The 21,385-nt window shown below is 39.8% G+C and overlaps 1 protein-coding gene and 1 long non-coding RNA gene across 2 annotated transcripts in view; one reads left to right on the top strand and one right to left on the bottom strand.

Moving 5' to 3' along the window:
• Positions 1-21,385, top strand: part of RNF150 (ring finger protein 150) — a 271,783-nt gene that overhangs the window by 226,840 nt on the left and 23,558 nt on the right. The window lies entirely within an intron of this gene.
• On the bottom strand, positions 1,086-11,083 carry LOC140712034 (uncharacterized). The gene is made up of 3 exons (XR_012093461.1): positions 10,429-11,083; positions 6,251-6,321; positions 1,086-2,301 (listed from the first exon to the last, which is right to left on the bottom strand). It is a non-coding gene; the product is annotated as an uncharacterized lncRNA (long non-coding RNA).

Below are 21,385 nucleotides of genomic sequence, written 5' to 3'. Positions count from 1 at the left end.
GCAGGCCCAAGATTTTTCTGCCTACTCTTGGGTAACTGATAGTTCTAAGAGTACCTTTAAATTCTAAGAGTCCCTTTAAGTTGCAAACACAGACCCAAAAAAAAATTTTTCTTTCTGCTGGGCACTATCCCTTATATTTCCTGCAACTTGGGACAGATGGGTCTCTCTTGCTTACTCATGAGCATCCTGCGCACCCAGGAGTCCATTTTCAGCCTCTGTCTCCTAATGTCTCCTCACCTCTCCAGGAGCTCCTTTTGGGTAGGGCCCACATTAACCCCATTTGCCTCTAGGACACTCATACATCACTTGCCCTGACAGTCCTCTTCCAAGACAGCAGCAGTCTCCAGCCTTTGACCCCACGAAGGTCTTGGGCCTCCTCTCAAGGTTGCAGGCAGGAAGGAGACTGAGTTCACGAAAGTTTGAGACATTTTTGCTGAGTCCAGCCTACAGGTAACATATTTCAAAATCTTGTTGAGGATTCCCTTGCAGCTACCCCTCACAGGCCTGGGATTGGAACATGCCCCTTCTCCACCCCTTTCACTAGAGGAGCAGAGTTCAGCATGACATTGCTCTGTTCATTGACAATTTATTTACCAATTACCCCATCTTCTTTTCCTCCTTTTCCATTTTCATTGCCTCAAAACGGGTGATGGGGTCAAGAATTACCAAACAGGTTCCCCTTTATACATTTCATTGCACATCTGGCAATGGGGCACAGAGCTGAGTGATGGGTAGGGGAGGGAGAGTCTGTCTCCTGCTTCTTTGTTATTCACGTCGCTTCAGTAGAAACTGAGGCAGAAAGAGTCCCATGAAAGTGCAAGAGAATTAACTCCTAAACGTCTTGATGGTTTTCAACTAAGGAGCACATTCTTAGCCACTATCTCTACTAAACTACAGGCCCTAAAATGGGTTAGCCTTTTTGGGGAAAAAAAAATACATATATATGTATATATATTCGCATACATATATATATATATATGTGAATACTTTTCAAAATGCACTTACAAGACAAAATTGTTAAAGCACAGCTGAAGCTACAGCACAGAGAAAAGTGGTTTTCATGCCAGCTCTGACACCTACCACTGCAAAACACCCAGGAGCTTTCCAGGGACACATACTCCAACTCATTATGGGAAAAACTTCCAAAGAGTTCATTCAGAGGTTTGTGTTTAGTCTGCAAGGATTTGCTTTCTCTAATTTGGGGAACCCAATATAAACTTCTCTATGGGATTCATTGCTCCCAAAGATGCATTCTCTTAAAATAAGGCCAGAAATGACATTTATTCTTTATATTTTTTAAGTTCCAAGTTTATTGGGGGACCAACTGATGAAGTATTTAGAACATCTCTATTCAAAACTTGTAAATGCCTGTAGACCTGCTCTGACCACAGCCCAAACAGCAAAACAAGAGAAAGAATGTGCGTTCAGGACTTTTTCAGGGAACCTCTGTAAATCAAGACAACTGAGACATAAAGGGAGGGTTGGCACAAATTTCACATTTCTGTTTCACATGTGCAGCTACACGTTGCTGCATTTGCACAACAGCAATGTCCAGGTTTTATGTGACTACAGAATATACTGGTACCCTCAGAAATAAACACATTTAAATCAACCATTCCAGTATTGATGAGGGAGTTGCAAGAGTGAGTAGCCATGTCTGCTTTTTTGATTTGCATTAAAGCCTGAAATGGTGAAGTCTCTGTTCTTGACTATGGATAAATATGCCAGCTGGAACCAACCAGTAGAATGATCTCCCTTGGTGCCTATAAGATTCACATGAGCCCTGGAAAGATGATTGCTTTGATTTGTGAGGACATTCCATTGTGGCAGGCAAGAGAATTAGCCAGCCATTTAAGATTGTAGGCCCCACTGTCATCTCCCCTTCAGGAAATAGTTAAGCCACAGTGACTACTTCTATATAAAACAAAGCATTTGCAGATTGTAACACTACTCCAGACAGTCATTTCCATGACTCTTAACATGCCAGGTCCCTGGAGCAACATCACCCCCTTACTTCTGAGCCCTCTAGCTCACCAGCTCCATGGCAGCTTCACGAGAGACACAGCTGTTCCAAAAGGCAAAGATCTCTGCAATAAACAAATGCCTCCATCGTCAAGCTTTGCAGATGGCAGCTATCCAATCCATGATCCACAGGGTTTTCCACGATAACATTTCTCCTCCATTGAAAACACTTGCCAATCCAAGAAAGCTCACTGAAGGAGAGACTGCCAGGCCTTTCCTGTTTTGTGTGCCTGCTACTTCTGACAGGGAGGGTTGAGGATCTGCAGATTCACAAACAGCCTGTAAGAGAATCAATCAATTTAGACCGTAGATATATTGCCACTTGGAGCATTCAGCCTGAGTTTGACACAACCACTCACCCAGAAGAAACTTGTCTTCCTGAACTGAAGTAACTCAGCCAACAGATTAAATCCATTCATTCATTGCTAGGAGATTGTCTCATATGCCCTGAGTTACTCATTGATAGCACCATCTCTAATGGATTAATTCCTCACAATGGTGTCTTGCTTTTGACATGGCTCAGCAGCTGTTACCAGCATGAGCCGGGCAAAGGGCTTGGGAGACAGACCTGTAGTTTACCAGACAATGACACACTGTGCATGGATCTCGGCAGTGAAGCAGCAGCTGATGGCAGGAAACACAACTGACAGGTCAGCAGTTTTTCAGTGTCTGAGGAGGGTCTCGTGTAAATAAGATAACATTTCTGTTTGCATTTCGATTCTAAAGCAAATCATGGGGAAGTGCCATCATTCAGAGATTAAGAAAGCAGGAGCAGCTGAAAATGCCTCTTGGCTCACATAAGAACTGGCTTTGAAAATTCAGAGTCTGAGGGTTCTGTAAGTCAAAATATTTCAGAAGTGAAATTCAGTGGTTCAGAAGAAAGGTAAGTGTCACTATTAGAACATCATTGGAGCTACTTGAGGTAAACTGATATCACGGAAACACCACTAGCCAGAGGCAGGAAAATTGGGGTCTTAGTCCTCGTTTGGCCCCCAGTTAGCTGTGTGACCTTGAACAAGTCACTTACCCTTTCTGCATTTCTGTTAGGTGATTTCTAAGATCTTTTTCAGGCCCCTAGCGCCATGATTAAAGTTAGAATGCCTGTCTTAGCTCCTTTCCAAGTCTCACTAGAAAGGTTCAAGGTCTTGCATCCTCACTTACAAGCCCTTCTCGCCATCTTTCTCCTTCCGGCACCACTGAGCCAACCTAGCAAGGAACTGTGCCCTCAGCTTTCTCCCCGCGCCACATTCTTCAGACTAGTGAAGGTCATTGTGAGATCCAGCATCTGCCTATCTGCATTTCAGATGAATGGCTGAGAAGACAGCGGGTGGAGGAGGCTGGAACAGCAGCACAGTTGGCCTCCGTCCACAGCTGTAGCCTGGTCTCCTTCTGGGATTCCTATATGCAACGGACCCTGTCTCCAAACATCACGGTCTTCTGCTCCCAAAATGCTGTTAAGCAGTATTCACCTGGTTCTTATACAGACTTTAGTGTAAATTTTAACAATAATAGTTATGATAGCAGGTTATTTAAGCCAAAATGTTGTGTAGAAATAAATATTGAAAATTTAAATTTGATCTGAAAATTAAATTTAAAAAATAAGGAAAAAACAAAAAGATCTGTTGACATGCCATCAAATAACGAATTCACTAGTTCAACACGTACTTTGCTTTAACGTCCCCTGCAAAAATGTGCTTTTTACTGTAGTGAAAATTATGCCTTTGCATGGTATACTTGGCTTCAGAAAATTGTACCAAATTGTAAAGAGCGTTGCCTTTTTACATGCTATATTTGCGTTACACTAGCATATAGGTTCATTTTATAAGTTAGTGACTTTCATTTTTACAGTAAAATTACTTCCCAGTGCTCACACTAATAACTTGCAGCTACCCTATATTTTTTCCATGCTATTGGCCTCCTTAGTGAAACAATCACCAACCCTGTTCATTCTGCTTTTTAAATATCTCTCCATGTGCCATTTCCCTCTGCCACTACTATAATTCACGCCCTTATCAGCTCTTATCTCCCTGTATCTGGTCCTACCATCCTCCAGTCTGTGCTCATCCTGCCTCCTGGGTAGTCATTTATAGAAACCTGTTTTTGTCAGTGTTTTGCTCCAAACATTTTTATTATCTATGGGTTACAATCTCCATCTGCCCAATCTAACAAAATCATTAAGCATTTGGCCTCTGCATCTTTCTCCCTGACTCTTCACCACTCCCATCTGGTTCTTTACACAGAAGCATTTTAAGCCACTTGTGGTTCCAGGTACACTGTCCTCCCATGCTTCTCTCTCCACCTGCCAAATCCTATGTATCCTTCAAGCACATCTCATCTGCTGTATTCTCTGAGATATTTTCTCTGCTCCTCCAAGCAGAATCTGGTGTTTCTTTTACAATTATCTACTTTCAAATAGCTATCTCTGATACAATTTCTTGAAAAATCGCCAGTTACTCCCTTAAATGTATAGATCCTCAAAGGCTTGGACTGTGTGACTTTTTACCTTTATGTTCTAAAACCCAGCACAGTCTATGGCATACAGTTAGATTTAATAAACATTAGTTGGATGAGTAAATGAATATGTTGAATTTTAAGGGAAACCAACAACAGTAATGAAAGGTAAAGGAGAATGTATTGCAATGTATATTTATATTTTGGCTGCTAATGAAAATAATAAATATATTTTCCAATGATATTCAGGCTGGACCAAGGCACTAGCAAACAATTCTCTGTATAGCCAGTTTCTCCGGAATGATAGTGTGACCCTACCCCTGTGTGAAAGAGGAGCACAGTGTTAAATTGGTCCCCCATCACAAGAGGAGAGGGAGACTAATGCCTTGTAGAAATGGACTGACGATTTATTATTTATCGTTATTGATACTGTACTATGCAGCAGAAATGGAATTAAAAGCATCAGAGAGAGATGAAATAGCGGAAACAGCAGCAAAGGAAAATGTCATGGAGAAAGATTCTAACGTCTAACTGTGCATAAATTTCTGCAAATGCCCTGCTAATGTCATAAAACCAAATGCCCAGAAACCACTGAAGACTTAAATGCAGCTTTTCATTTTTGTTTTATACCATCTACATGACCCTTACTATTTTCTATTAACCCATGATAAATAAAGATGACCCTACTGTGAAATAATGTAGGTTTCACAAAACTGCATGACTTGGGAGTCAGACAGATCTGGACTCAAATCTTGGTCTGGCCACTTACTTACTAGCTGTCACCAATTCACTTAATATCTCTGGGCCTCAGTTTCCTCTTCATGAAAATTGTCAAAATAGAACCTACCTCGTAGGTTTGTTGTAAAGATTAAATGAATCAATATATTTATAAAGTTCCTAGCTTGGTGCCTGACACTTAAGAAATTATAAATGTTACTTCTCTCCCCACCCCACACACCACCTCTTCATGAGAATGATATTGGTCAGACACATCATGGTGTATATATTGATGAAATTGAAATTTCTAGATATAAAAATGTCTGCAGGGTATCTTTGTCCGTTTCCAAGATGTAGTGTCGAGGCCTGAGAGCTCTAGATTGTATCCTAAACCATCTGCTTGTGGGAATGAAAACTGACATCACCTTGCTCTTCTTCAGTTACCACGACTACTTTAGTTCCTGAGCAGGATGGCTTGCTTGCTTGTAGTTATTTCTCTTTTTCTCTAATTGATCATTTGAGTGTTACTGAGTTACTAGCTATAGTCTTTATGACCATGATCTCATATAAAAGTATGAGTGTCCTTAAAACCTTATTTCCAGAGAAACCTCTGAGGTTATCAGCATCATCACTAGTCAGCCCATCAGTAAATCGGCAACCCGTTAGTGTCACTTCCTAGAAAGTTGTAATTATGCCCTTTCTACACATGACTCTGTATTGGTTATATTCAACAGACAGTGGCCCTGCCAGTAACCTTAGTGTTTTGAGCATAATGACCTGTAGACAACTGCTCTATGAATAAAGCAGCAATTTCAGATTTCTAGGTCTTCATGATCTTTTTGTGTTTATAAGTTGAACCTCAGGGGACAACTTGGAAGAAAAATTTTGGAAATATCCATGCTATTAGGTTGGTGCAAAATAAATTGTGGTCATGGCAGAAACCGCAGTTTCTTTTGCACCAACCTAATCTCCAAGTTTGCAGCAAATGGGACAGAGAGAGAGAGAGAGAGAAAACCTACTAAGATACCTTTTAAAATATAGAAATATCTGACTCACTCACCAGCTTCTTCTGTGGTGATCCTCACTGCAAGTTTCTCCCCGCCTTTGGGGAAAATTTTTCAGGGAAAACTTCTGGAGAAAAGAAAATATATTGCAGCTCAAGTGATTTAACCAGACTCTCCTCCCCACATCTCTCCAGGACACAATTGTGGTTATCAGTTAGGACACCCTTCATTTTGTTTGGATAATTTGGAGCGTGCAAGGATGCTTAGAAGACAGTTCTTCCTCCTCGCTCCATAGGCTTCCCAAGGAGCACACACCAGGACACCAGGATAAGAGTCAAGCCAGGTTCCTTGTGCACACACATACACATGCATACACTCATGCACACACATGCACACACACACCACCACCAATCTCCAGCCTTGGCTTATCATTCAGAATAACTGGATAGAGTTCGATGTAGAATTAGATGTCTAGAAATTTCCAGGATTATTCTAGGCAGAGGTATCAAACTGGTGCCACCTGTGACTCTGCCTGCCTACATATGAAATGTGTTTTGTCTTCAGAATGCTTCTGATAAAGTTCAGTGAGGAGCCCACATTTAAATTTGGCAAGGTTTTACATAGAAACCTAAATTTTTAATTTGGAAAAGCTGGAAGCTGCAGCAATCCTGGGCCACATTTCCTTATGGTGACACTTGGTTCAGCCTTTTTGAGGCAAAGCAAGTCCTCTGCAGTTCACTGCAGCCTTGCAATCCCAAATTTATGGACAGTTTCAGGACAGCAGTACTTCTTTCACACACAGTGCTAAGATCAATGTTTTGAATGTTCCTATTAGATCTCATTTAAAAAAAAAAATAAACACCCTATTAGTAGAATCATACAGGGAAACAATATGTGTGCCTATGAGCCAACAACATACATGGTTAACACACTGATATCTAATGTTCGCAGCAGGGAGGAACAATTAGTAGATTTATAGACTAGAGTTCCATCAAAATTTTTTTGTCAAACAAATCACTCATTTCTCTAAATTAAGACGTATGCCTTAATCAGGGCTGTCAGCACAATAAAGTATTGGCTGCATTTAATACTCCTGCTGTGCACAAGAACAGTGGAATGAATTTTTAAAAGAAAAATAATACCATAATAATACTGCCACTGCTATTTAAATAAGGAGTTAATTAGAAAATAGGATTTAGAAATCAAAGTTTAAGCAGGAACTCAATGGATTAAAAAGCGTATCTTCCTTGTTAAAAAACTGAGATAAAATATGTGTAGTTGGATACATAAATACTTGCATACACAAGCACATACATGCATGCATATGTGGAAGCATGTGTGCCTGTGCACATCTGTATACCAAGTGTGCCCATGCACCTATGTAGGAAAATAAACCTACAATATGTTCATATATGCATAGCATATGTGTCAGTCATTTGTACCTAAAGCAGTACTTTGACACGCATGCACATCTGTGCTTTTATCTAGCATAAATGCATGCCTGCACATATACATACATGTTACTCAGTACCATCAACTTTATGTCATAGTAGCTAGCCATGTCTCAGCAGGGATCATAGAAATTTCTGGTCATGGGTCTCCTGATTACTCCTAGAAATGAAACTGTAGTTGCAGCTTACCTCATAAGAGAAAGAACTCAAAAAAAAAAAAAAAAAAAAAAAAAGTGTGCATCATTTTTTTTCTTAAGTGAACCTAAGGCTCTCTAATATCTGGAAAAATTTAAATATGCCTCTACAAGTAAGGCAGTTCCTAATTTTAGGAGTAGTATATTCCTAGCATCCAAGCCCTGTGATAGAACAACACCTTTGGGGCCAAATAAAATTGTATGTGTCCAACCACACTGAGTGGTAGTAGTCTCTTCATCTGGTGGGGCATCAAGGAACACGATCAGATGCTAAAGGCACTATAAGTAAAGTGTAGGTCTTTGTTAGACAGCAGAGAGAGGTGTTGAAATTCCCCATCCCTCATTTATGTCCCTGAAAATAATGTACATTCTTGGTAGTAAAGCTAGGTCAAGGCCCAGCCCTGCCACCTGCTGTCTGTGTAACTTTGGACAAATGGCTCAACCTCTCTAATTCTAGCTCCTCATCTGTAAAATGGAGGTAATTTAGAGAATACCTACCTCATGGGATTAAATGTAATGCAATAATCCTTAGAAAAGTGCCTGGTCCATAATAAGCATTCAAAAAAAAAGTTAACTGTATAGAAGAGAAGGTGAAGGGACTCACACACTATTAAACTTTGTGCCAAGAATCTTACAGAGAGCTTTACATATTTTAGCCTTTTCAATTATCACTCTTTTATATCTAAGAAACTGAATTAGAGAGCAGTCTAGGAACCACGTCAGAGGTCACACATGGGGTAAATGGTAGAGCCGGAGTGAAAATTCTTGCACTCTCATCGAAGTTCAGATTCTTTCTCTAGTTTCTCAAACCAGTTTCTAGCTATGGTCTGAACACCCACCTGGGCTGTAGTTGGAGTGCAGATCCACAGGCCCCTCCCCGGATCTACTCAATCACAGTTTCTAGGGGTAGGCTGAGAATTGTCACTTCTATTAGGCTTCCTGAGTAATTCGTTCTAAAGCCAGAGTTTCAAAACGTCTGCCCAGCAACCCCAGAGTGCCTGCGCAAGGAAAGCAGAACCCAAGACAACGCACACATTATAACTGGTATCTTATCCCTACAGCTCCTTGACATTTTCTCTATATCCACCCTGATATTAATTGTATGCAGGGGTACTAGAGTTAGAACATTCTCTTCAGTCAAACTAACTTTACCTATTTCTTGTTTACTCTGCTTTGGGAATTTCCCCCACTGAACACTTGAGTGCGATTGTATGTGCTTGATCCTTGGAGGATCGTTCTTAATAGACCCATGCTATATATCGATACATGTAGTAAAGATGACCACTGGATCCTTACAGCACTGGTCCAAATCCCAAAATACATTTATAGAAAATACAAGTAGGTTTTTACTTAGTCATGCCTTACTTGTGATCTTGGTGGAGGTTTAATACTAGCAGCCAACATTGCTATCTGGGCAGAAGGCTGCTGCCTTTTGATTGTTATAATAATGGCTCCTTTGCTCATGAAACACCCCCGACCTGATGTGTGACCTACACACTGTGGTGCAGGCATTGTCTTACAGTTTTAGCATAAGCCATAATTCTAGAATCATCTACTAGAAAAAGGAAGTGCTTCCTGTAGAAAAAAAATTCTTTAAAAATCTTAGATACTAAAATAAGTCATTGAACAAGCAGATCAAAAGACAAGTTTTGAAAGAATTACCACTGGTTTTCTCAGATGCATAATTTTACTGAGGGAAGAATTATTTGGTGTCATAAAATTAACTACTATAAGAAAAAGGATAAGGCAACAAGGTTACATTTTATAGTTTATTTGGGTGCATTGCAGCTAAGATCTGCAGCACAGAACTAAGAGTTGGTAACTGCTAAGCAGAATGATCTGCCACCAAAGTTAAAAGTATAGACAATGTGTTCTGGGAGCTGATAATTGGCAGGAGGTAAGAATGGTAGGGACTCCATTTTTCTTTGTTTTTATTTTCCTATCTTGAGGAACAATTACAGTTATGGAACATATGGAACCATAGCTTTGCTCTTATAATGTATATAGGCTACTTTCCTACAAAGACATATGTTTTTTGCTTCCAAGGCATATTGTGGGGACTTTGACTTACATTGATACTTGGCTGTGCTTATAATATGCCCATTTTCTACTTCCAGGGCTGTCTCAGTGCCTAAATATTCATCTTCTCCTTAAAGAAACCCTCTCTCTAAAAACACAACCATAAAATAGAAAAATATATCACTTCTGATGCAGGAATTCCCATCAAAGTTTCGAGGGAAAAATATTCAAATAGAAATCCCAGTCAGCTCTCATGCTACCTGTGCCCCCTGACCCTCTCCAGGAGATTTTTCTCTTAAAGGGAGTGGGAGGAAACCAAAAGCGACCTGGGATTTAGTCTCTAGTGGGTTAATGAAAAGGATCTACAAAGGTAATGTTCTCAAGGACCCTCACTTTTTTATGCCAGGCTTGCAGATTCCTGGGGTGAGAAAAAGTCTGCTCTCCCTGGGAGTTCCCTGAATTGAAGATGCTCCCTCGGTATCCATGGAGACTCAGGCAGCTCAGCCCCAGATGAGCAAGTAATATGTGACTTGGAGATTTATGGATTTGTTCACTCTGCACCATACTTACCATTATTGACAAGGCATCTACATGACAGGAAACTGTCGACATAGTCTCAGGCAGCTTTCTTCATGGCAAAATAATATAAAATATTTGCAGGCTGGACAAAAATAAAAGCATTGAAGATCTATTCAGCACCTACTATTTAGGACATGAGCCACGTTTGTGGCTGCAGATTTTTTAAGAATACAAGTTCAAAATGTGCATTGATTGTGTGCTACTGGGAAGCACTGGCAAAATCATAAAGCAGGCACCAATTAAAGGAAGGGACCCAGGAGCTCTATCATGGACAAATATTTAGGGTTATTTGTCCTAAATATTTATGGAGTTTAAAAAGTGGGGGATGGGGCTCATTATAAACATCAGTAATCATCCCAGAAAGCAGCAGCATGATCCTTTAAAAAGAAGTAAAACTTCAGAAACTTCATGGGCCACATGTTAAAATGACTTTCTGTTGTGGAAAGATCACAGAATATATTAACAATAACTAGGGAGAGAAGACATTATAAAACACTCTGAAGACACCTAGAGGACCTCATCAGAAGTTAATCTGGAAGTCTGTTTCATTAATTAAACACAGCTATTTTACCAAAAGATGTTGGTGATTTAGCATAAGATGTATTAATGCCGATTTTGAGCTAGGATGACATTGCCCCTCCTCTGAAGGAATTTAGGTTTGAACAGATGTAAAACAGATGTGTACAAAATAGCAGTTACTTTGCCAAGTGCTCTTTCTTAAGAACAGATCTCATTTGCCAGATCTACTGAAAGCTTTGTCTACATAAGGGATTTGCATAGCTTTCCTGAGTTTAGAAAGAGACAGAGAAAGGAATCATCACTCTTCAGCTTGTGGAGGAAATACTAAAACCTTAACCCCCATGTTAAATTCCAGGAACTCCCTATGGACTTGTTTAGGGAATTTGGCCTTTTGTACATATATTGAAGAATATTAGGATGAAGGGCCTCTGTCTTAGATTTTGCATTCCTAATACTAGAAAATTACTAGTTTTTAAGTTTTAAAATTTTAAGCATTTTCCTAATTGTGTGTTTATTATGTGCATGTTCAGCCACTCATGATAATCCAAATCTAAATGATACCTTTTCAGTTCTTCTCACTTTTTCATTTTTAAGCTTCACAAGTCCACTGCCAGAACAACTGGCTTATTCACACCCCCACCACTGCCCGCTTCAGGGACAATTCCACACAGGTGGCCCCTTTCTTAGGGAGGTTCTAAAAGAGAAACAAGGAAACAGAAAATGATCTTAAAAGGTACCTTGTAAGGTGGAGTTGGAAACAGCAGGAATGAGATTCCTGGCCCACAATCAATGAATTGCTTGAGCTTGCTGCTCAGTCTAGGTCTTGTTTCTCTTCGCCTGCTCTATGGTTTTGCCTCGATTCCTTAGCATGATGTACTCCACATAGGATTGATATCAAAAGAGCATGAGTCCTCTTCCCCAGTGTTTTATCCTTTCAAAAAATCAACATGATGTCTTCAGTTTTCCCCATTTATTTATTCAGTACATTCAAGTGATAACTTTTGCATTTCTTTTATTTCCGTAGCATTAGAGATGGAGTCTTGCAAAATAAGCCCCTCACCCCTGAGAAATTACAGTCTGCTCTAGTTAGGAGAAAAAACATCCATGGGCGGAATATTTAAATAATGAAATAAGACAGTGCTGTTAATCACATGTCTGGAATATTGTGAATAAAAGTGTTCTTTGGAGAAAGGCCGGGGGGTGGTCACGGTGGCAGGACTACCCTCAGATCTTTTTTTTTATTTTAAGAGATGGATCTCACTCCATCTCCCAGGCTGGATTGCAGTGGTGCAATCATGGCTCACTACAGACTCAATCTTTTGGCTCAAGCAATTCTCTTACCTCAACCTCCTGAGTAGCTGGGACTACAGGTACACACCACCACACTCAGCTAATTTTTTAGCTTATTTTTTTTTAGAGGTGGGGTCTCACTGTGTTGCTCAGGCTGGTCCCAAACTCCTGGCCTCAAGCGATCCTCCTGCTTGGGCCTCCCAAAGTGCTGGGATTACAGGCATGAGCCACACTACACCAGCCTCCACAGACTTTTTACTCTAGGGTACATTTTGGCTACATCCCTCCCCAGGGAGAAGGAACCTGGGAGGCCAAGAAGTCGCCCAGACTCCCTAACCCACTTTCTGGAGACAGAGTTAGCAGGATACAAAATTGCCATTGTATGGAAGGCTGAATTGGCCACACCTTTCCTTCTGAGTTTTTAACAAAAGTCTTTTTCAAACCCGATATTTGTGTACAGTTCAAATGTAATACAGAGATCAACTTAAACTGCGCAGGCTGGTGAAGTACAGGCCCTTCCCCTCCCTTGTTGTTGCATCACTGTAAGCAGAGGTCTTTGGCAGAATTAGTTTTAGCCATCAGATGCTTGTTTTAGCTTTTCAGGAAACAAAGGTCAGATTAGCAAAGGAAATATAGATCTAATTAGTAAAGTAAATGAGGGGGTTCAACAGCTTCAACAGATTCATTACACTATTAATTAGTCATCTGCCTTTGTACATTGCTATATAGGTGTCCCTCCATCCAACTGCATATCAAAAATATTCAGGGAAAAAAAAAATCTCAATCCAACAGTAGAAAATAGTACAAATAAAATATACAATACAATAACTATTTAGGTAGCATGTACATTATATTAGGTGCTATAAGTAATCTAGAGATGATTTAAAGCAGCAGTTCCCAACGTTTTTGGCAACAGGGACCAGTTGCTTGGAAGAGAATTTTTCCACGAGAGAGGTGGTGGGGGGTGGGGCGGTGGTGCTTTCAGGATGAAATTGTTCCACCTCATCAGGCATTAGTTAGATTCTCACAAGGAATGCACAGCCTAGATCCCTCACATGCACAGTTCACAGTAGGGTTCCTGCTCCTATGAGAATCAAATGCGCTGCTGATCTGACAGGAGGCAGAGTTCAGGCAGTAATGCTCGTTCACCCTCCGCCCACCTCCTGCTGTGCAGCCCAGTTCCTAACAGACCATGGACCGGTACCAGTCGGGGGCCCAGGTGTAAAGTATATGAAAGGATGTGCATAGATTATATACAGATACTACACCATTTTATATAAGGGACTTGGGCATCCTCAGATTTTAATAGGGGGGCAGCGTCCCAGTACCAATCCCCCACGAATAGTGGGTACTGAAGGACAACTATGCTAACTGCTAATGGAGGGGAAGGAATGGAAGGGTTTGGAAAGAACCGTCTCGGCTGGGCTTGTTGCAGTTATTATTTTCAACTTTGTCATCACCATCATCATTTTCCACCACTGTCCAGCCTTCCCAGTTCCTCCCACAGTGGTCCTTGGGGTGCTCTGTGGACTTGTATGAGTTAATGGAGCACTGTGAAACCTACTGGAGCAAGAACAGAAGAGCTAGGTTCAAGTCCTAGTTCTGCCACTTACTACTGGCTCTTTCTGAGACTTTGAGAGAGCAGTAGCCTTTCTGAAAGTCAGGTAGCCTGCTGTAAAATGGACTCAAATATGGCAAGAACACTGGAAACTAAATCAAATATAACGGATGGTGATGATGGTGATAAAATTATAATAACCACTGTTATAAAAATAAAAGTGTGTTAGAACAATTCTTGGCCAAATCTATCATTTTCTACCAGTGCTATTCCCACCCACTCATCCCACCTTCATTGCCACCTGCCATGAGCATGGAATATAATAATAGGTGCAGACAGGTGACTAGCTATTATTATAGTTAACCTTTAGTGAGATCAGTGATTTAAAATGGTACTTTACACCTCTTCATTTCTCTTATTAATTTGACATTTATTTTCTGGAAAGCCAAAACAAGTGGTAGCATCTGGAAGCTGCATTAAACTCCTCAAAAGGTCCCTTCCTAGGAGAAGCAAGTGATTTTGTATTCTTAGACCTGAAAACAAGGAAGGGAAAAGGAAACTAACATTTTTTTGAGAACTTGCTAAAAGATACATCTTATTAGTCTATCAGGCTGCTATCATCAAGTAACATAGACCTGGTGGCTTAAAGAACAGACATTTATTTCTCACAGTTCAGGAGGCTGGGAAGTCCAAGATCAGGATGCCTGCATGGTTGACCTCTACTGAGATACCTCTTCTAGCTTGAAGATGGCTGCTGTCTCTCTGTGTCCTCCGTGGTGAGATGAGAGAGTGAACTCCAGTCTTTTTCTTATAAGAACACTAATCCTATCATGGGCACCCCAACTTCATAACCACATCTAAACCTAATTACCTCTCCAAACCCCCACTTTCTAATATCATTATATTGGGGTTTAAGCTTTCAACATATGAATTTTGGGGAACAGAAACATTAGCACGTAACACATGTACAGGGAAAAGTTGTTATAATAGCGAAAAAATATTGTAAGTAACCTAAAGGTCTCTCTATTGGGGAAAGGACAAATAAAATGTAGCATATTCTTAGATGGACTAGTTTTTTTTTTATAGCAGTTAACAAGAATTAAATACATAATGTAATTAAATCTGAAAACAAGGAAAAATAAGTAAATTGCAGGATAACACAAATAGCAAGCTTTCTTTCGTATAAAAAATGCTAACACAAAATATTACTTAACTTGTACGTTGATTTTTTTTTTTGTTACCTGCACACATACACACACACTGATTTGCATGAAAGATACTGTAAGAATTCATATCAAATCAGAGTGGTGGTTGCTATGTTGGGGTTATAAAACTAGTGGTGAGGCACAAAAGGAGCTAATATGGGGGTTTTTTATTTGTTTTTTGTTTTGCGTTAATTAAAAAGACAAGCTTCAATGGAACATCATTCATTCAATAAAAATTTATTCAGAGCCTAGTATAATTCAGATCCTCCTTTCTATGCTGGGGAATCTTGGGGCAATGCAAGCAGTTCCTGACTTCATGGAGATTACATCCTATTGAACAAGATAAGAAATATAGAAGATAATGTCAGGACTCAATTATCAAAAATAAAATCAACATGAGGCCAAGTAAGGAGTTAGAGAGTGACCAGGGACTACTAATTAGGGCAGGCAATCAAGGAGGGCTTATCTGAGAAAGTGACATTGAGCAGGGACTTGAATATCATTAAGCATTGACACTTAGTGATGGAGACACTGCAGTTTGGTTTACTATATTATTTCCTGTACTTTTGTAGCATTTTAAAACATCTCTTTCCCCCCCACACAAAAAAAGTCCGCTTCAGAGTAGCGTGAGATTTTTAAAGAGATACCAAACCCAGATGAAGCATTTAGGGATTGCAAACGCTTGAATCAATGATTGGGGTTAGGAGGAATGTGTATAGAAAAACATCACATAAAGTAATGACTTGGTTTTATAAGTGGGAAACAAAAAAATGCAAATTATTTTTAAAATACCAACTCCAAAGTTCAACAAAATCTTCCTCATAGGTAAGGATTCAGGAAAAATTACAGTACTTCTAAAGGTGTGAGAATAGAGGTGTCAAACCTTCACAGGGAGGAATAAGCTTTTTAATTTTATCAAAAGGGAATGTGACTCTTTTCAAAAGAAGTTTGAGAATCTGCTCCAGAAGGAAAAATACATAGTTTAAATGAATTATTTAAGCCAGGCATGGTGGCTCATGTCTGTAATCCCAGCACTTCAGGAGGCTGAGGCAGGAGGATTGCTTGAGCCCAGGAGTTTGAGACCACCCTGGGCAACATAGCAAGACCTGGTCTATATTTTTTTATTTAAAAAAAAAAAAAAAAAAAAAACTGTTTAAGGAGTTAGAAGACCTAATCTCAGCACTGACATAATAAGTATTATCCCATTCAGGGACCAGTCTGTGATGCTGGGTTTCTTACCTGCCTTCTTAGTATGAAGTGAATGGGATGGGTTAATATAACCATGAACAACTAAACAGCTTCAGCTGTATCATGATCACCAACAGCCTACTTTTTATTAAGGATTTCTTTGAGCCAGAAACAGGGCTAAATGCTTTATATTCATTATCTTATTTGGTTGAGAGAATGATTGATTAAATAATCTCTAAGTCTCTTTCAGCTTTATCAGCCTAGTAAGGAAACAAGAAGAAAGCACAAAAGACTACATGAGCTGTGGTTTCCATCCCCAGGGGCAAAATGGAAGACAAATGTCGGGCTCAGCTCAGTCCGCCTTATTCCCTTTGCCCTTTCATGTATCCTTTCCTTGTTGAGCAGCTTACCTCATTTGTATCTCCTTTATTTTCACCCTAAACTCATAGCAAGGAATTCTTGTTGTAAGAACAAATATTGATTACAAATTCTGTTTTTTGTTCTAAACAGAAAGAGCTGAAAATTATGTTCTGTGAGCCAGAGGAATGGGTAGGGTTATGATCTCACAACATGCATGACTGGACCATTGCCCTTGTTACTATGTGCTTTAGATAAAACCCATTAGATTGTCGGGGAAGGCATGTAAACACACCCGTCTAGGTGAATTTCAGAAATTTATTGTTGGGACATCAACCCAGGCTCTGGGTCAAAACATCAAGCCTCTTTTCTGTAGCTAAGAGTGAGTCTGTCACCTTTTGAGAGCTTATTCATGCCTCCACTTTGAGCCCTCCCCTCCTGCCCATCCCCCAACATACCAGTTATGACCTGCTTTCAAACCAACCAAAGGTGAATTATGCAATATTTATTGGAAGACGAGGCAACCAGAGATTCTTCTAAACAAATTACTTACAATTCTTAAGGTTTTTAATCAGGCTTCTTCAGGTGCTTTCTGGAGAAACAGATAGAATGGTCAGAAATGATAAAAACCCTAAATAGACTGGAAGTCAAACAGGTTGATGTAAAATGAAGCCAGCATGATAAGAGCCAAGCGTGCTCATGTCAGTGTTTGGCCTCCAGTTATCATTGAGCTGTTTACCTTATAATGTGTTTATGCTCTTCCTGAGGAATATATATTTAGGCACATTCTCTATTTAAAATGCTTCTTTCTTTTTGAAAATGCAGGTGTAGGAGAGTATGTTTCTATTTCTGTTTTCTTCTTCCCAACCCCTCCCAGAGCAAAGTAAAGGATTCCCTGCTTTGCTGTGTTCTGCAGCTTGACCTTTAAATCAGACTTTGTGTTTCCATCAGAGCCCTGTTCTCTAGTTTCTTCTGGCTCTTGTGTTGGGCTATCTTGTAACAGGGTGATAGTTGTACAAGCAGTAGGGATAAGGTTGTCACATGGTGAATGAACTCTTTATGAAATGTTGATGTGTCGACCTACATCCAACAACACTGAAGAAATAGAATATTACAGAAACAGTGGGATTATAGCCAGGGAAAGGAAGGGTGTACTTTGTCACCGGCATGTTAATGGGCAAAGAAAGAGCTCAGAAAGCTTAGTGGGGAAAGAAAAAAACAGATTCCCAGTAAATATACTAAATCCAATATTAGCTGCATATTATCTGGCATAGCATATAGTGCACATACTGCATAGCATTGTGTGTATGTGTGTATGTGTGTGTATTTATCAAATCTCATTACAGGCTATAAAAAATGTATTATTATCAGTACTTTACTGATGAGGAAGCTGAGATTGTTTATTTCTCAACATTTTATCTAAGCAAGTATTTGTCAAGTATCAACATAATATCATACATGTAAGTTAAATAGTGCTCTGATAATTTAGCCTGGCATTCAAATCCTTCTGCAATCTGAATACCACCTATCTTTCTAATATCATTACCTGTATTGAGTTACACCAGTCAGTAAAATGAAATCACTCTAGGGATTTCAAAATAAGGGAATTTAATTCAAGAACTTAATTACAAAAATGTTGGGGGAAAATGAACAACTCCTGCTTTGCACCATACATTAACTTGAAATGGGTCATAGATTTCAATGTAAAAACTAAAACTATAAAAAGTCTAGAAGAAAACATAGGAGTAAATGTTTACAACTTTAGGATAAGCAAATATTTTTTAAATAGGACCTAAAAAGTGAACCATTGAAAAAGTTGATACATTGGCCTTTATCAAAATTTAAAACTTTTTAAATCAGCTAGCTGTGGTGGTGTGCACCTGTAGTCCCAGCTACCAGGGAGTCTAAGGTAGGGGGATTGCTGGAGTCCAGGGTGTCAAGGCTGCAATAAGCCAAGATTGTGCCACTGCACTCCAGTATGGTCAACAGAGTGAGACTGTCTCAAAACAAAAATAAATAAATAAATACAATTTTTGTTCCTTTAAGGACATCTTTAAGAAAATGAAAAGTCAGGCCACAAACTGAGAGAAAATATTTGCAATACCTGTGTCTAACAAAGAATTTGTATTCAGAACATACAAAGAATTTGCATTCAGAACATACAACTCAGTAAGAAGACAAACAACCCAGTTTAAAAATGGGCAAAGCATGTGGGTGACCTGCCTTATGTCTCTGGTGGAGCACTGTGGGGTGGGATGCCTAGTTCAGCTTTTCTTAGTTATTTCCTGTTTTTCACTACTGCCCACTCCACTCAGCTGAACACAACCACATACACACGTATATGCACACTCCTCTATTCTGGAAAAATGTGGAGTAAAAGCAGATAAATAAAAGCTAACATTGACTTGAACATTCACTTTCCAAAATAGATGTACATACTTTTTTTTTTTTTTTTTTTTTTTTGAGGTGAAGTCTCCCTCTGTTGCCTAAGCTGGAGCACAGTGGTGCAATCTCGGCTCATTGCAAGCTCCGCCTCCTGGGTTCACGCCATACTCCTGCCTCAGCCTCCCAAGTAGCTGGGACTACAGGTGCCTGCCACCACACCTGGCTAATTTTTTTTATATTTTCAGTAGAGACGGGGTTTCACCATGTTAGCCAGGATGGTCTCAATCTCCTGACCTCGTGATCCACCTGCCTCAGCTTCCCAAAAAGATGTACATACTTCTTAGAACATATATAAAAAGAAGCTCAGGCCAGGTGCTGTGGCTCATGCCTGTAATCCCAGCACTTTGGAAGGCTGAGGCAGGTGGATCCCTTGAGGTCAGGAGTTCTAGACCAGCGTGGCCAACATGGCACAATCCCATCTCTACTAAAAATACAAAAATTAACTGGGCAGGATGGCATGCACCTGTAATCCCAGCTAGCTGGGAGGCTGAGGCATGAGAATTGCTTGAACCTGGGAGACAGAGGTTGCAGTGAGCCAAGGTCACACCACTGCACTCCAGTCTGGGCGACAGAGCAAGACTCTGTCTCAAAAAAAAAAAAAAAAAAAAAAAAAAGATTGATGTCGGCAAAAATGTAGAGAAACTAAAACTCTTGTACACTGCTTGTAGAGATGGAAAAATAGTACAGCCATGTTGGAAAAAACGGTTTGGAAGTGACAGCAGGAAGATGGCATAATAGAAAGCCCCAGACCCTCCTTCCTCCATGGAGATACCAATGGACTTAAAAAATGTATACAGACCAATTGTCTTTGGGAGAAATAACAGAAACAAGTTAAGAAGTTCCTGCACTCCGGGCAAGGACAAAGCCAAGTGCTTGGAAGCCCAGGAGGAAAATTCATGGAGCTCACTCATTCACCAGAGCCCCTCCCCTCTAGTATAGCATGGTACCATTGGAGAAAACTCCCAACTCAGTTCTTCTCAGGCAGAGAAAGAGAAAAGTGATTGTAAAGTGGGATGTCTAATATTCTGACTTTTGGAGGGGGTGTTACTTAAGGGACTGGCTTCTGTCTTGCCTAAGTCTAAGCACAGAGAGGAACAAGGCAGCAGGTCAGGGACCAAAAAAAAAAAAAAAAAAAAAAAAGGTGATCAAGAGGACTTGGTTGAGCACGTGTCTCAAAGATAAACACAAGGGGGAGCTCCAGTACCACAACTTGCTAGGTAGCACCAGAAAGGCTTCAATGATGCAGACACTGGGGAAGCTTCTGAGTAAAACTGGCAAACCTCTGCAATTAGATTACGTACGAAAACTCGGAAAGCACACATCCTCAGAAAAGGCTTGAGAGACCTCCAGAATCTCTAGCTGGGCTAGTTGGCGAACTATCTGTACCTGTATGAAACCAGACTGCAAAGACTGGGAGAAGTGGCAGATAGTTCAAATACTGAAGTCCCAACACAGCATAAAAAGGAGTAAAAGAAACAAGAAAATATGGCCCAATCAAAGTAACAAATATCCAGAAATCATCCCTAAAAAATGGAGATATATGAATTATCAGATAAATAGTTCATTCAAAGAATCATCTTAAAAATGCCCAGTGAATTAAAGGAGAGCACAGATAGACAGCTGGATATAATTAGGAAAATGATGTATGAATAAATGAGAATATCAACAAAGAAAAACTATGAAGAAGAAACAAATTCATGAGTTGCAGACTACAATAACTGAATTGAAAATTTTACTGAGGGAGATTAACAGCAGACTTGATTAAACAGAAGAAAGAATCAGTGAACTTGAGGACAAGTCACTTGAAATTATCAAGTCATAAGAGCAAAAAGAAAAAAAGTGAAGTACAGTAAAGAAAGCCTAAGGGACTTATGCTGTACCATCAGGTGGACAAATATGTGCATCATGAGAGTTCTGAAAGAAAAAGGGAGAGAGAAAAAGTCAAAGAGCTTCTTCAGAGGTGTAATGGCTGAAAGCTTCCTAAATGTAAGGAAGGATATGAACATCTACATTCAAGAAGTTCAGTGAGCTCTAAATATGATAAACTTAAAGAGGCCTACACTGAGACACATTATAATCAAATTGTCCAAAGTCAAAGACAGAGATAGAATCTTGAAAGCAGCAAGAAAAAATTAACTCATCACACACAATGGAGCTTACATATGATTATCAGCAGATTTCTTAGCAGAAACCTTATAGGCCAGAAAAGAGTGAGATGATATATTTAAAGTACTGAGAAAAAGGGGAAAAAATGGCAATGAAAAATACTATATACTGAAAAACTGTCCTCAAAACTGAAGGGGAATAAAGACTTACCCAGATTAACAAAAGCTGAGAGAGTTTGTCATCACTAGACCTGCCTTACAAGAAATACTAAAATGAGTTC

This window comes from Chlorocebus sabaeus, chromosome 7 (assembly GCF_047675955.1).
Source record: "Chlorocebus sabaeus isolate Y175 chromosome 7, mChlSab1.0.hap1, whole genome shotgun sequence".
Taxonomy (NCBI): domain Eukaryota; kingdom Metazoa; phylum Chordata; class Mammalia; order Primates; family Cercopithecidae; genus Chlorocebus; species Chlorocebus sabaeus.
This window is presented reverse-complemented; position numbering and strand designations above follow the sequence as displayed.